Below are 15,066 nucleotides of genomic sequence, written 5' to 3'. Positions count from 1 at the left end.
ACTGCATTTAAAGCGTCAATTTCACATAAACCGTCTTCAAGTCGACAACCAAGTCATAGGTTAGCAGAAAAATACAGATTTTAGATTATATTTGTAGTATTGGTTCAAACATCATACAAATCAGGGTTTTATAACATAAAGGGTTCAAAGAGGAACCAAAATCCCCAAAGATTGTTTAGCTACTTTGACTAAAAACAGCTTTATTTCAAGTAATACAGTCGTTAAATGATCGATCATGTCTACCTTCCAAAGCAATTTCTGACACATTGTCCAAAAGCCACAATATTGCATAAAATACAAAGGCAGGGCTTCTGGGATTATTGTGGCTACATACCCGTGTGAAGGTTATTGCATTATTGATTACTCAGTATTTAATCACTAGCAGTCTCCTTAGAGCCCAAACTCCATTGATTTTACAGCCCGCTTTTAGACAAAGGTGATGAATTTTATTGAACTCGTCCACATGGCGGAACTTCACAGTTTCTGCCTTTTTAAAGTAAATAATGGTTTTAATCTTTTGCTTCTGTTTCGATAATTGTTGTCGCTGTCATCGGGGACAATGTGCACCAGCTTGGAAAGTATCCTTTATAAGAAAAGTGTTCTGCAACATCTTGTTTCTCCCAACAGTATCTTTTGGCACTGTGACGACCCCTGCTTTACTGTCTCCTGTGGCGTGTGTATGGCCCTTTAATGTCCTCCCTCTGATTGTGTCAGCGCTGATTGAGGACACCTGGCTGCTCGCACCAGAGGATTGAAAGGCCTGAGCCAGAGTCTCGATCTCTCTCCCCGCAGAGGACCTGTTCTGGGAGAGCAGCCACGTCGCTTATACTTTTGCCTTGCCTTTTTGTTAGGTTTTGTTTACGTTGAGTTCATGTTAAATACATATTATGTTCCTATATATTCTTGTCCTTTCCACGCTTTTTTGTTCTGGCCAAGAGCCAGGCCATGACAGCACTTCCTGTTCTGTGTTTACTCCCTTTATCCGAGTGAACTTTTTCTTCTTTCGTACAATAAAGTTAATTTCAAGCTACTCTGGTTCCTAAAATCTTTTTACACCATGGCTGAGGGTGGGCCCCACTCTGATTTTCCTCTCCAAAGGGCCTCAGATGGCACACTTAGCGAAGCCTCAAAGAGTGGACGCCAACACACGATGGGAAAAAATAATAGCAAAAAAACAAACCACGATGCTTTAAGCATGGATGGTGAATCAAACTAATTAGCAGCACAGTGCCTGGGTCCTTTGGTTAGTCATCTGAGAAGCCCATTATAGCCGCCCCCCCACACCTCCACTACCACTGTTTCATTATTTCCTGCTCCCACTGTACAGTTATTTCAAAATACGCAACTTTGAACATGATATTCTCCAAATTCCTAAAACATTTAGCCTCATTTTTGGGTCCATACAGATCTTCTATCTAGGTCATTAGGATGTTGAATCACAACGTACAGTTTGCCTCAGCGTTTAATGTTAATGGGTTATTCATCACCATTGCTGATCGTCAAAATTAACAGTATAGTCGCAGAAGAGCAAAGTAGCAGTGTAATGGTCTTTATTGTCTCTTCATGTGCACTGAGCTGTTTCTTGGTTTGTTAATGGGGGCCCTTTCCTTTGCCTTAAACTGTCATTATGGTTTGTGTATCTCATTACAATGAGTTAGTGTGTAAGAGAGTGGGGTAGATGACAAGATAAGTAGATGGGTAGACAGGTAGGTGATGAATGGACACTTTGATGGTTGGTTTCTGGTGCGTAGATAGATAGATGGATGAATTGATGGATTGACGAACAGATGGTTACCTATATTCATAGCTGGATAGATGGCTGAATTATTGACAAACAGATGGCTACATGAATTGATGGATGGATGTATGGATGGATAGATAGATGAACAGATGGTTACTTGGATTGATGGATAGATGGACCAACGGACACACAGATGGTTACATGGATGGATGGATGGATGGATGGATGGATGGTCCCTTAGATAGATGGATGGATGGATGGATGAAAAGATATAAATATACAAAGTGACACCTGGATGGAAAAATATATAGCTGAAAATGTCCATATGTGGATGGAAAGATGGATGGATATTTGGGTAGATAGATAGCTTATTACTTTGTGGGTTCCTGGGCAAATGGATGGATACATGGTTGGATGGATAGATGATGGATGGATACACGGAGGGTTGGCTGGATAGATGGAAACATGGATGAATGTATGAATAATGGCTATTAGGATAATGAGTTGATAACTAGAGAGTTGCTTGGTGGATGGATGGATAGAGTATGGACAGAAGAGAGAAGACTGCCCCTTAAAGCAGGTATTTTGTAAATTGATGTGAAGATTCTTTGAACATTTCCCTGTTCACAGTCTTGGGCAACATTTGGAGAAAGCTTCTCCTGAGCTTCTTGTGTTGTCTACCACAGTGCTTCTCAAACGTTTTTCAGTCGTGTACCCCCTTTGAAACATTTTCTCAGCCAAGTACCCCCTGGCCGACCCCGAACATTTTTGATCGAAAAAGCCTATACAAATAATTCCAATATAGGGATGTTCCCTCAGTGTGTGATGTATTACCTCCTTCATGCATGCATTACAACAAACTAAGGATATTTTCATTTTATGCATGAAAAAAACCAACATAACGAAAAAAAATTAAACTGATTTTTCAAAGGACTTTTTCAACTGAAGTAATATCTGTTTAACAAACCAATGAACAAAATGATATATTGTATACAAACAATAAAATACAATACACACATTTGACATGTTTATATGAGGACCCCCTTGGTGGTTCTAGGAATACTTTATATACAATTGTCTTTTCTATTTAACTTATTGTACTACGATTATTTTTGTAATCATGCATGGTATTTTTTTAATTAACTTTTTTTTGTGTTTTTTTTTAAATCTCACATACCCCCTGCAGTACCCCAACGTACCCCTAGGGGTCCGCGTACCCCCATATGAGAATCACTGGTCTACCATGTCATACCCTAATAAAAGCATTATGGCTATTTCTGTGAAAGGGATATTTGTATTTCAACTAAAGGCCAAGCCTCAAATATCAGTGCCACACAGAGACACACACAAGCCTGTGCCCATCCTGAAGCAACCCCAGCCACAATCAATACAACAAAGGTCCTTGCTATTCTCTCCGGTGACTGTGTGCGCTGTGTCTTGAGAAAACACAGGCACAATGAACACCCCCCTCTGTGGCGTAATATCAATGAAGCAAGAGTGCACACAGTTCTTGGGGTTAATGTCCTGCACATTTTATTATCTTATTTGTATTCATCAAATGAAAGTGTGAGAGTGGTAGAGCAATGTAATGGTTTAGTGTTTATTATCTGGATGCCTGCCAGCCTGAAAGATCCCTGCTGAGAGTGAATGCGGCTAAATTGAGACCCAGAATTCAAAGGAGCTCCATCTAGATAAAGACTCCATTTGATTCACACAATCACAGACTAGCTTTAGTCATTGTACGGCTGTCACTCAAGTCCAAACTTAGCTTTTCACCGCAGTCATCATGAGTTCGGCTGTCAGTGATGGAGGAGGTGAGAACATCTGTTCTGTTAATCTGTGGGGCCGGTTACTTTTTTTCTCTCCCCTCCTTTTTCTTGAACTTGTGGTTCCTGAGGACGCAGCATGAATGTCAGGCTTCGGCTCCAAATCCAACACGCCGCAGCGAGCCAGAGAAATCGCTAGGTGTCCACCATCTGTGTGCATGACCTGCCCAATGCCATGTCATCATCAACACCATCAGTCAAAGCCGCATCCGTCTCTGTGTGAATCTGGATACGTCCTGTACGGGCATGATTGCACTTTTGGTCTTCTTTGTGTCAAGTTATTTTTTATTAAACCCCCTTAGGGAAAATCGTCCTCTGCTTTTTGACCCATCCTTACTTTTTGGGAGCAGTGCCAGGGGACCAGATATTTTCCTAAAGCCAGTTCCTTAGTCAAGGGCAATGGCAGGAGTATGACCTTATACAAACATGCTGATGTGTGTGTCCTGTGTTGTTAGTTGTGGCTACTGTTTATGATTTTGGTATACTATCGAAATGTCCAAGCATCCTATCTAATGTCCTTATATTTAACGTTATCTTTACCAATGCTTATCTAAGGTACTTCAAAATGAATTGTTGGAAATGCAGATTAAATACGGTGTGCATGTATGCCATTGAAAGAAGTGCATGTGTGTCTCTGCAGTATGACAGTAAATTAATGTATCTAAATATATTCAATCAAATACCGCACTTTGTAGCAGATTTGAAGTCCTTATGTTAAATAACAAATGTACAGCTTTCGGTTAGCTTACTGATTTTTCCTACTTCAATAAATCCAAGAAGCAGAAATGTAACTTTTGAATCAATGCATTCCTTTGCAGCTCGAGTTTCTGTTCATATTGATATTTTACACAAACCCAGAAATAAGCTCATAAAATATAGCAAATAAAACAATAATATAAACGTACACCAGGGTTTACAGTATGTTGTATTACTTTGATTTAAACAAAGGCTCTGAATACTTCTTACAACACTCATCTGCAGTCATAGCATGTGAGGATGCGTGTGTGTCCCTTTTGATGTGTGTGTGTGAGAATAATCATGTGTGTGTGTGTGTGTGTGTGTGTGTGTGTGTGTGTGTGTGTGTGTGTGTGTGTGTGTGTGTGTGTGTGTGTGTGTGTGTGTGTGTGTGTGTGTGTGTGTGTGTGTGTGTGTGTGTGTGTGTGTGTGTGTGTGTGTGTGTGTGTGTGTGTGTGTGTGTGTGTGTGTGTGTGTGTGACACCTGACCACCATTCATCTGTCGTGAGAGAACTAATAGGCTGCGTCTCCTGTCAGATAGTGCATCTGATACAGAGCTCATATCCTGCAGTCTCACAGCTCCGCCATCGTCCTGTCCCTGAGAGGAGTCGAAGGAAAAAGACAGGACACTTGGATTCTTCTTTGCAGCCCATTTTATGAATGTATTACACATATCTCTGATTGGTTAGCAGACGAAGCTTTTACTCAAGTTGATGCGACATTTTGATTTGTATCTAGTATTTGGATAGATACCTTCCTCTTTTAAATGGCAACACAAAATGCCAAAAAGTAATATAAACAGTGCTTTTCCCCAACTGTTTAATGTTATTCCGACAATCCCTTAAGTGTCCCTAAATATGTGTTATGCAAAGCAGCCCCACTTCAAAGCAATATTAGCCAATTTCCATTTTTATGTTTTACCAAATTAGTGATGACTTTTCCGGCCGCGCTAGGCCGTATTCAAAATTCATCTTCAAATAACTCGATCACCTCAATCTATCGAGTCCCCGGTGATGAGGGACCTGGCCTTCAGGCTGTGTTATTCCATTATAGAGAAGCTCATGAAAAAAACAACTTCCCCTCTGCTCATCCCCAAAATAAGATTTGGATTGATTAAATGCCACCGTTGGAAAGGAGCATCATCAGATTTGACCAAAGTCTCTCGGCGTGTTGCCACCGCCCGCTCCAAATGGCTGGAGTTCTGAGAAAGTGGGAAGATGAATGTATGGCGAGGGAGAGAGGAGGGAGGACGATGAATGTATATTGGAATGGAGAAAGATGGAAAGGAGGAGACAGAGGAGAATGGAGAGGCAACAGTGTGACAGATGTTTGGGAGGACGAGGTGGCGATGGAGGACCAAGGGATAAAATACATAAATAAGAAAGAGAAAGGCATTTCTGCTGCATAATCATCCGATGTGTCTCCATGTGGCTTGGCAATGAGATCATTAAGAAAACCCGATGTCGTCTGGGTTCACGGAGCCGCCGAGACTCTGCCTTCGCTCCCGCCACTCAATTTGTATAATTCAGAGTCTCTTTTTGAACGGAGCCTGTTTGAGCCCTGACGTGGAGGAGTCCAAAAAGTTGCGTTTAAATGAAATGGATGTCTCAGAGACTCCCCGCGAGTGTGTGGCCAGTCAATAGGCCGGCAGGGAGATGCTGATGATAATTCTAGGAGATGGCTGCACTTCGGAGGAGTTGTTTAGGTATGCAGGACGAGCAAGAGAGGCCGACGGAGACAGAGAACACAGACACGAGAGGTGGTGATGGGAGCAAAATGGAAAGTTGAAGTGCGCCCTTCCCTGAGGTGATTTAAGTGACCTCAGATTGAATGGATGCTCAGGGGCAGGCGGACTCCTCTGCACAAAAACAAAACATACTTTCTGTTTCATACCCTGTCATGATGAGGCTGCACTCTGAGGGATGGAGGAACAGCAGGGGGGGGGGGGGGGGGGGGAGTGTGGTGCAGTGGAGGAGTGATTACCCGGCGTGGTGCTGAGGAATGAGAGCCGAACTGGTATTTCATTTTGTCAATTGGAGTGTGCAAATGGAAATGTCTGAGCGGCCGGAAAACTAATGAATCTGATCGGAGACATCCACCTCTCCCGCCGAATGCCTGATCAATTGCCATTGTCTTCTCCGGGGCGCTGATGTTTTTCGTTGTTATTTTTTCTGATGGTTTTCTCCACCCGGCCTGGCAGTTTTACGGTTAAGAGTTTTGATGCTGAACTTTGAGGCAAGGAAATAGAGGAATCGATCCAAGACAAGAATCAATCCTTTCATCTTTTACTTACATATCCGGGGCTTGTGAAAAGAGATTTTGAATTAGAGTTGTCTAGCTCTGTTGGCAACGCAAACAAAACAGGGTGTGCCTGACCCCGAGACAATTTCCCTCCGCCTGGATCACAGTTAGAAACGTTAATGTGGTCTTGTTTATTTCCTCGTTTTCTATTTAGTGACAGATCCCGAATGGAAGAGAGTGAAAACAAGTTGTCTCACTTCAATTAGGCGAGTACTTTTTTATAACCTTGCAGCGTTGTTGTGCATTAGGGACAGAAAATGACAGATGTGTTAGGTTTAATTTTAGACTGACAATGATCCAGTGTGTCGGGGCTTTGTGCTTGTTCACTCACAATTTCTGCTTACTTGACGAGTGTTGCAAAGACTGAAAGCGCTGCGCGGGATGCAAAGAAAAAAAAAACCTGCATTTGCACTATTCTACTTCGACAAGCAGGCTAATTTCTGCCCAGGGTCATCAATATTTCTGACACTTCAGTGGTGGCATAAATATAGAATGAATGTCCCCTCGTCGTGCTCGGGGAGCTAGATGCCTCGGAGCATCAACAAAAATCACTTGTATCTGTTTGTTAGCTTGTTCACTCAGTCGACGAGGCTGTCGCCGGTCCCTCGGGAGTCTGTCGGCTTTCAATATCATGCATCATAAACAATATCCAATTTGGACTATTGAACTATGAAAATACCCTGCGCGGGCGAAGATGACAAGAAATCAACCAGCTGTATGAGTGATGAGCGGAAGCACTGGCTTACGGTAAAACAGTATGTGAGAGAAAGGATGTAAAAGTATCAGGTGAGTCAGTGTAGTGTTGAATCTTACCTCATACAATAAAGGCACCCATTCAATTAGCTGCCGACCTGAATCACACACTGATGTGGCTTTGGCTTTTGAGTTATATCACGGTATCTCTTCCTGTCTTTGTTCTAGTCCTATTCCTTTGATTGGATCCTTCCTCATTATCTCCATCTGATTCATGTTTGCGACTCAGGCTCAACAACCCCTCACATTTTTTCACCTTGCTAATCCTCCGCCAAGAGTCACGAACAGCGGCTGGTACTTTCACACCCTCCGTTTGAAGCCAGTGGGAAAGACTCAGCAACGAGTGTCTCCAAGGGAAAAAAGGCCATTGGGTTACAAAGACAGTCATTTCGCCGAATGGAGATGCAGCGAAGAGCTTTTTTCCCCGTTAATGGCCTTCAGGACTACGAGAAATAGAGAAGCCAAGCCCTCGTTATTGCCCATGTTCTTTTGGACACACTTCAGAGGACTGAGGAACGCTTCATTCTTTTGACTGTGTACAAATGGCGCAAATCTCTACTAGCTACTCGCACACAGAGAACATATAAAGCGCTTTTAGTCGTATTCATTTTTTTACTTTTTCTTGACACATTCTGCTTTTCTGAACTTAAAGTAATCCGCAGAAGGTCTTCAGCTAAGCAACTCATTCCCAACTGGGTACAAAATGTTTTAACATGGCCTCAAGATAGAATCATTTGTTATTGGCACAATAATGAATGTGATGGTATTCCACAGTCTGCTGCTAATTCCACCATTAACATAATACAATTTAGTAGGTCACTCAGTTTCTTTTATTTCATAGATGAACAGCTTTCAGTCAGTCGAAACGTCATTCTCGATGCGTACATTATGGAGAAGAGCAGATTTCCAGACTGTTAACTACCCCGCTCCCCTTATTTCAATTGCAAATAATCTAGATGGATAATTTATGTAAAAAACAATTATCATCAATATGAAACGGTCATTCGCTTTTGCAGTGATCACATCAAAACTGGCGGAGTTGTTTTATCTGGAGATGAGAGGAAAACGGGAGACAGAAGGAAAAAATCAAAAAGATAATGTAGATTAAAAACAGGGCTTTGGTTGTTGTTGTTCTAGTTTCCAGGGGAGCGTGTAATGAACTGAAGCTTGTTGTGTGTCACCTCACTGCGAGCCACATGCTGCTCCACAGTGTACGCCATCACACAGAGCCACCATCCACACATACCAGGGGGGGCTGGCTGGCTGGATGATTGATGGTACACCGCCGCCGCCATTTGTGTGTTCAATTTGAGAGCAAGTTTAAAATATCGTCATAAACAGATCTGACAGGCGGCGGGAAGACGCACGCAGAGAAAGCTTCGGAATGGAGGCCTCGAGGCACAATCTGAGGAGTGTGGTGTGCATAAATTAGCGCAGGTAAGAGCAGTAATGTGAAACATATGAGGCAGAGAGGAACGGCACTTTATCTGCACTGATGTGTTGCTCCGCCGAATGGCCCACACGTGAGCCTCGACCCCCGTCTAATAATATCCATCCCTCTCTCCACCCAACGCTGCCATCATTACATCAAAGAATAAGGCCACCCGTTATGATGAAAGAGCAGCCATTTTATTACGGTCATTGTGCTGCCACATTCTTGCAGAACTGAACACACGTCCTCTGGAGCTTAGCAAAGGGCCGCGATGCTAAAATGCTTTTTTTTTTCATTTCTTGAGGATAGGAAGAGATATCTACCAATGACCAGATTTATACAAGTTAAACAGTGAGAAGGGGGGGCATCTGGTTGTAATCTAGTTTTCCTGTTCTAGAGGCATGCTACATCTATTTAGGAAATTAAACTGTTCTTGGTAAGTTAATTATCATACTCCTTGACCTTTTGCATCAAGATCAAGATAATCATGACAAAAATAACCAAGCCAATTTATAGCAAAAAGACGTCAAATAAAATCACATTCTGTTGAAAAAAAGAACTACAATAAATAAATATTACGCAGATTTACTTTATAGATTTTAGGCAACCTCTTTAAATCAGATCTCACTTTACTGGTAACAAATCATGCAATGTAATGTCTTATTTGTATTTTAATAGTGCCTTGAATCTGCTTTATGGAGGGTTTTGTCCTGTCTTATTTTATGTTTAAGGTGGTTCCTACTTTTTAAATGAACTACTGTACAGCTGCCATGACAATGTGCTGTGTGTACCCATAGTGCCATGACATTCAATGGTATGAGTGTTGACAGGTGCTTTACTTTCATTTTCCTAAAAAAAACCCTTCATTTCAAAATAAGAGCACACTTTTGCTTTGGATAATTTCATTAGAATAACGGATCAAACCTTTACAGGGTGCCCGCGGGGTCTTAAAAAGTATTCAAAGTTGATAAATCAATTTAGCGAAAATTAAGGCTATTAAAAAACGGCATTTTCCAAGGTATTACATTTTGTAGCTTGTTTTCAATAAGTATATAAATTGTCCAAAGAGGTTGTATTCTACAGTCTGCCTGAATGTAATCATTGCGTAGGTGTGTGGTGTGATTCTGTGGAGTTTATTTATGGCATCCTGTTGGGTTTGACGTCATCTGAACAGGACATCGCACGCTCACTGCTTGATAGCGCGCGAAGCTCCGTTTATGCCGGTTGTTAAACAGCATCGTTATGGGGAAATGCAAGTCTGCGTCCAAATGGTTGGAAGATAAGGAGGAAGGACCATCAATACTGTATATAGTCAATGTGAGGTAAAGTGTGTCGCCAAGGTAACCGGTTAGAACTCAAATACCTCATTCACACCAACGGTGTTTCAGGGCTGGTTCGGAGCTGGAGCTTGAAAAGCACCGGGTTTTCCTGTTCACACCGCAGCGGAGCAGCCTCTTAGCTCCGGAATCCGGTTCGTTTCAAGCACCAGCATTTGTTCCGGCTAGAGCAAAAGCACTGCATACGTCACGCTTACGTCGAGGCGGGGCAGGGGCGGGATCAACTCCTGAACAACAATAAGAAGCCCGCCTTTTATCCAGTTTGTACACAACGATGGAGAAACGTAACAAGCAGCAGTGGTCCACTGAAGAGACCAGCTACCTACTGGGAATCTGGTCTTCCGAAGAGGTGCAGAGGAAGCTGGAGCACAATCGGCCATTGTTGTTGTTGTCGGTGTGAGCTGAGGGGTTTCCGCGCGGTTTGGCTTCATGAAGCAGGCACGCAAACGATGACGCAATGACGCAGCACCAGTCAGACTCTGGGCACCTCTTGTCACCCTCTGTCTGAAACCAGAGCCCAGTCTGCTCTGATTGGTCAGCTGGCCAGCTCTGTTGTGATTGGTCAACCGCTTAGAGCCCCCCCCCCCCCTTAGCTCATCATGTTAAGCTGCAATGTTTGGCTTTGTAATTCATGAGAACCCGTAAGGGCAACGATAACAAGTAAAGATGAAATAGTACTGAGGTGACATTAATGAGGCACCAAAACATTTGTATGTATAGAATATTGTTTTCCTGTTGTTCCTGTATTTTTTACTAAACTGTTACAAACTCATTTGAGATGAAAGCTCCCCGTTATCGTCCATGTCCTCCTCTCCAACACGCCTCTTGTTTTATGTACAACTGTGACTGTTGGCACAGATGCTCTGTCAATTTGGCCAGTGAATAATTACCAGTGAGTAAATTAGCATTTCTGCATGCTTTTGCAAATATTATTTGTACAATGTTGTACCCAGCAATAACAACTATTACCCAACTGAAATCCGCCTGCAGCCGGTTGTGAACAGATGTTTCCGAGTAAAGCTGGGTCCTCGCTCAGGGACTTCAACTGTAGGTGGCTCTTCCACCTTTTCACACCAACACATGAATGTTGGCTGGTGATTAATGCGTGCTGCCATGGATATCGATGGCCTCTGTAGCGCTAATGATTCTGATGTTGCATCTGTGTCATGAGGTTGACGATGCTTTACCAAACCTACAAAGAAAAGGGTGTTCCTCCATGTCCTTTCTTGTTAGGCGTATGCTTTCTTTTTCTCCCCTTATTCCCAATACATCATTAATGTGAGCACATGCATGTGAATAAGTCATCAGTCCCCACATCGATCGGCTGAATGACTTCATAAGGGAAATAGCACTGAGACAAAGGGAGGCAGCAATCAATCAGTTGCCACAGAAACCAATCATCTAATTGATGAAAAAGGGTTCCAATTAGCGGGAAAGCTCTTCGTGGTGTAATATTTCCTCGTTTAATCCGGGGTGAATATGCAGTCTAAGACCTATTGACGCTTATTTTTCAATATGTCTGATTAATAAACACGAGAAGCCTCGTTGTTGCAGTTTATGTTTCGAATTATAATGATGTCATGCACGTTGTAAATCAAAGGGAAGTGTATAAATGTTAAATCTCAACTCAAACACTCTCGGGTGCACATAGGGGTTAGTTCTAGATGGAAGTGAATAGATGTGCGTGTGTGTGTGTGTGTGTGTGTGTGTGTGTGTGTGTGTGTGTGTGTGTGTGTGTGTGTGTGTGTGTGTGTGTGTGTGTGTGTGTGTGTGTGTGTGTGTGTGTGTGTGTGTGTGTGTGTGTGTGTGTGTGTGTGTGTGTGTGCGCATGCTCACGTGATCATGATTATGCACTGCAGAGACTCGGGGGCGATTCACGTCATATTTAGCTGCACGTCGGGGAGTGATGGCTCTGGAAATGGAGACAGGCAGAGGCCAGACAGAGCAGAAACGCACATACACAAATGGCTTTCGACTGGTTGCTCTTTGACGAGCCGTATCAAATCCGCCGTGACATTCTGTCTCTACCTTTCAAGAAATACACAGCAATGCATGTTCGGGATGACGATGCACAGGGCAACTCCTGGCTGACGATACGTGGTGTGTGTGAAACACTCACCTGTCATCGAGAGCAACATCAGTGGAAACCAGGGGTGTCCAAACTACGGCCCGGGGGCCAAATGCGGCCCGCGGACTATTTTGAATCGGCCCTCAGCAAATTAAAAAAGTATATTGTAATATGGCCCACAAATGAAACTTGCGCTTGTCTTATCTTGTACTTCTTAAATATAAATGTAAATATATTACACAGTAGTATTCATGTGTTAATAAAACTTTTCAAATAAATGCAGTCAATTCAAGTTGGAAACATTTTCTAACATAGTTGATAAGAAAAAAGCCCAATGACTTATTTACAAGACAAGCTTGAAATACACCCTTCATATTTCTCCTGATTATTATCAATCTGAGGCTTCTGTTTTAAGGGATGAGCTGCCAACACTCACAAGCATCATTTACCTACATTTGATTGATTTAGCTAACTTATAACTGAACTTTATATTTCGTATATTTTCGTATATTTTGTGGCCCGCGTGAAAAAAAAAAAAAGAAACACCCCCGGTGTAAACGCATCAGAAGGTGATAAGATAGCAAAAAATGAAATCCTTTAATTGAGAAAGGTTGATAATATATCTCCAAAAAGGTCAAAACTAAATATTGTAGATGAAAGCAATCCTTTCTTTGTTATTGCAATTCATAAGTCATCCTGTTGTTCCGTCCAATAGCTACTTAAAAGCAAGCATTGCCATTAAACATAGTGCCAGCAGCAGGGTTGTAAATGCGTGTTGACATTTCACTTTTCATTTAAATGTTGCTGCCTGTAGCTACACCGGCTGACCTACGTGGAAGTTTGTAACTTTAATACGCTGATAATTCAAACGTATAAAAGTGCCTGCAGCAGCGTGAACTGTGTTTGCTCTCTGCTGCCCTTGAAGTGCTTTAGTTATTATTTCTATTGTCTTATCACAGAAAGGAAATGTTTAATTGATGCTTTCAAAATAAGCGAGAGAAGAACATTTCAATTGAATCCGACAGTTTTCTGTGTAAATACTTTGTGTAATGTAATAGTACCTTCCCACGTGCTTTAATGACCCCTTTATTTTCATTTTCAGGTTCATATTTGTATTTTGTGCCTCTTCGTTGACATGTGTACATACTTTAATGGTCATAAATGTCTTTATTTTTCTCATACTGCCTTTCGTGTGGAGTGTGTGGGAGAGAAACCCAAAACCTTCATAACAACTTAAGATAATGTGTTATATAGGTAGGTAGAAGAGTGTTCAACCAATCTGAGTATCACTATAACATGTAAGCAGGCTCACACATGTATATTATGTAGTGTATTTTTCCATATAACAATATGAAACTAAAATGACCTGCCATCCACTGACTCAAAATAAAATAAATATATACACTATTGAAATTACACCTTCCATCTCAGGCCCTCTGACAATGATCGTGGAAATAAAATGAATATGTAACCAGTAGCAACACCCATCTATATAAGCCTTCACAGAGCACGCTTTAATATCGGCCTCAGAGCAGATGGCTTTTCTGGAATAGAACAAGGTGGTTTTTCAATATTTGAAGATTCAGCGTAATTTTGCCGTCCTCACTGCGGATTAAACGGTGACAGATCACCGGTTCTTTTCATCTGGGATGTAAGTTCCTGAGGGTCTTCTTCCTAATATAGGTTGCTATGATTGTACAAATTCAGACAAAATAGCAAAAAGCTATTACCTAACTCAAAATGCGTGCCAGTGGATGGAGTGTCAAAGGCGATGGGAGAGGGGGGGAGGGGGTTAGCAAAACAAGATTGTGGAATTGCGTGGGATTGGAACAGACAGTAGGATAGGCTGGATAACATTCAGCTTAGCCACTCAAGTATGTAATCAAATCATGAGTGGTAACAAAAGAAGAAGACCCAAATGGCGAGGACAATATGGCTAATATCCACGAGCTGCTTTAATCTCAAAGAAACATGTTTTGTCGGTAAACTCATTTACGAGTCTTCTTCTGCTGTCATGTTGTGTTTCTCCAGGCATGCACACTAAGAGCGAGCGTGTGTGTGTGTGTGTGTGTGTGTGTGTGTGTGTGTGTGTGTGTGTGTGTGTGTGTGTGTGTGTGTGTGTGTGTGTGTGTGTGTGTGTGTGTGTGTGTGTGTGTGTGTGTGTGTGTGTGTGTGTGTGTGTGTGTGTGTGTGTGTGTGTGTGTGTGTGTGTGTGTGTGTGTGTGTACAATATTAGGGGAAATGTTTTTGAGATGGTAATTTATTTGTTTTTACCAGGATTTCTACCCGATAAAGATGTTTCAAGTGTTTTTAATATATAGAATTACATTTTCAAATATTAAGCCTACCAAATATTGCGCTTACTTCGATTTGGGTTTTGTTATAGTCCATATTGCAATTTTGATAAGATTGAGATTCATTGTGCAGTCCTTGTGTTAACGCGTTGTTGTCTACTTCTACAGTCTTTGATTGATAGTGGACACATGACTATTTTGTTTTTTTTTACAGTTGCATTGGGATGTCGGGCTTGTTTCTGCGTCTGTATTTGAGCTCGTATTTGCAAAGAGATAGACCCAGTTTGACTCGAGCGTTACCTGAGGTGCACACGGCATCATATTTCAACTCTTTGACGGATTGCCCGGCTCTAAAAGCCTCTGTCCATGGCGCTGAAGGCTGGCCTGATGTATGAGCGCCAGGCCTCGTTTGATAAATCTACCTTGTCACTCTGCCCCTGACAGCCATTCATCATGCTTGGCTTTCTCATGTGAAATATTCCGTGTGCTAGATAATTCAGTAAGACAAATAAAATGTGAGTCCTACAGCTTTAGACTGGGCTCGGTCCCACACGGCATTGACTTTTCAGCACTGTACTT

Source organism: Pseudochaenichthys georgianus, chromosome 23 (assembly GCF_902827115.2).
Source record: "Pseudochaenichthys georgianus chromosome 23, fPseGeo1.2, whole genome shotgun sequence".
Lineage (NCBI taxonomy): Eukaryota > Metazoa > Chordata > Actinopteri > Perciformes > Channichthyidae > Pseudochaenichthys > Pseudochaenichthys georgianus.
Note: the sequence above shows the minus strand (reverse complement) of the source record.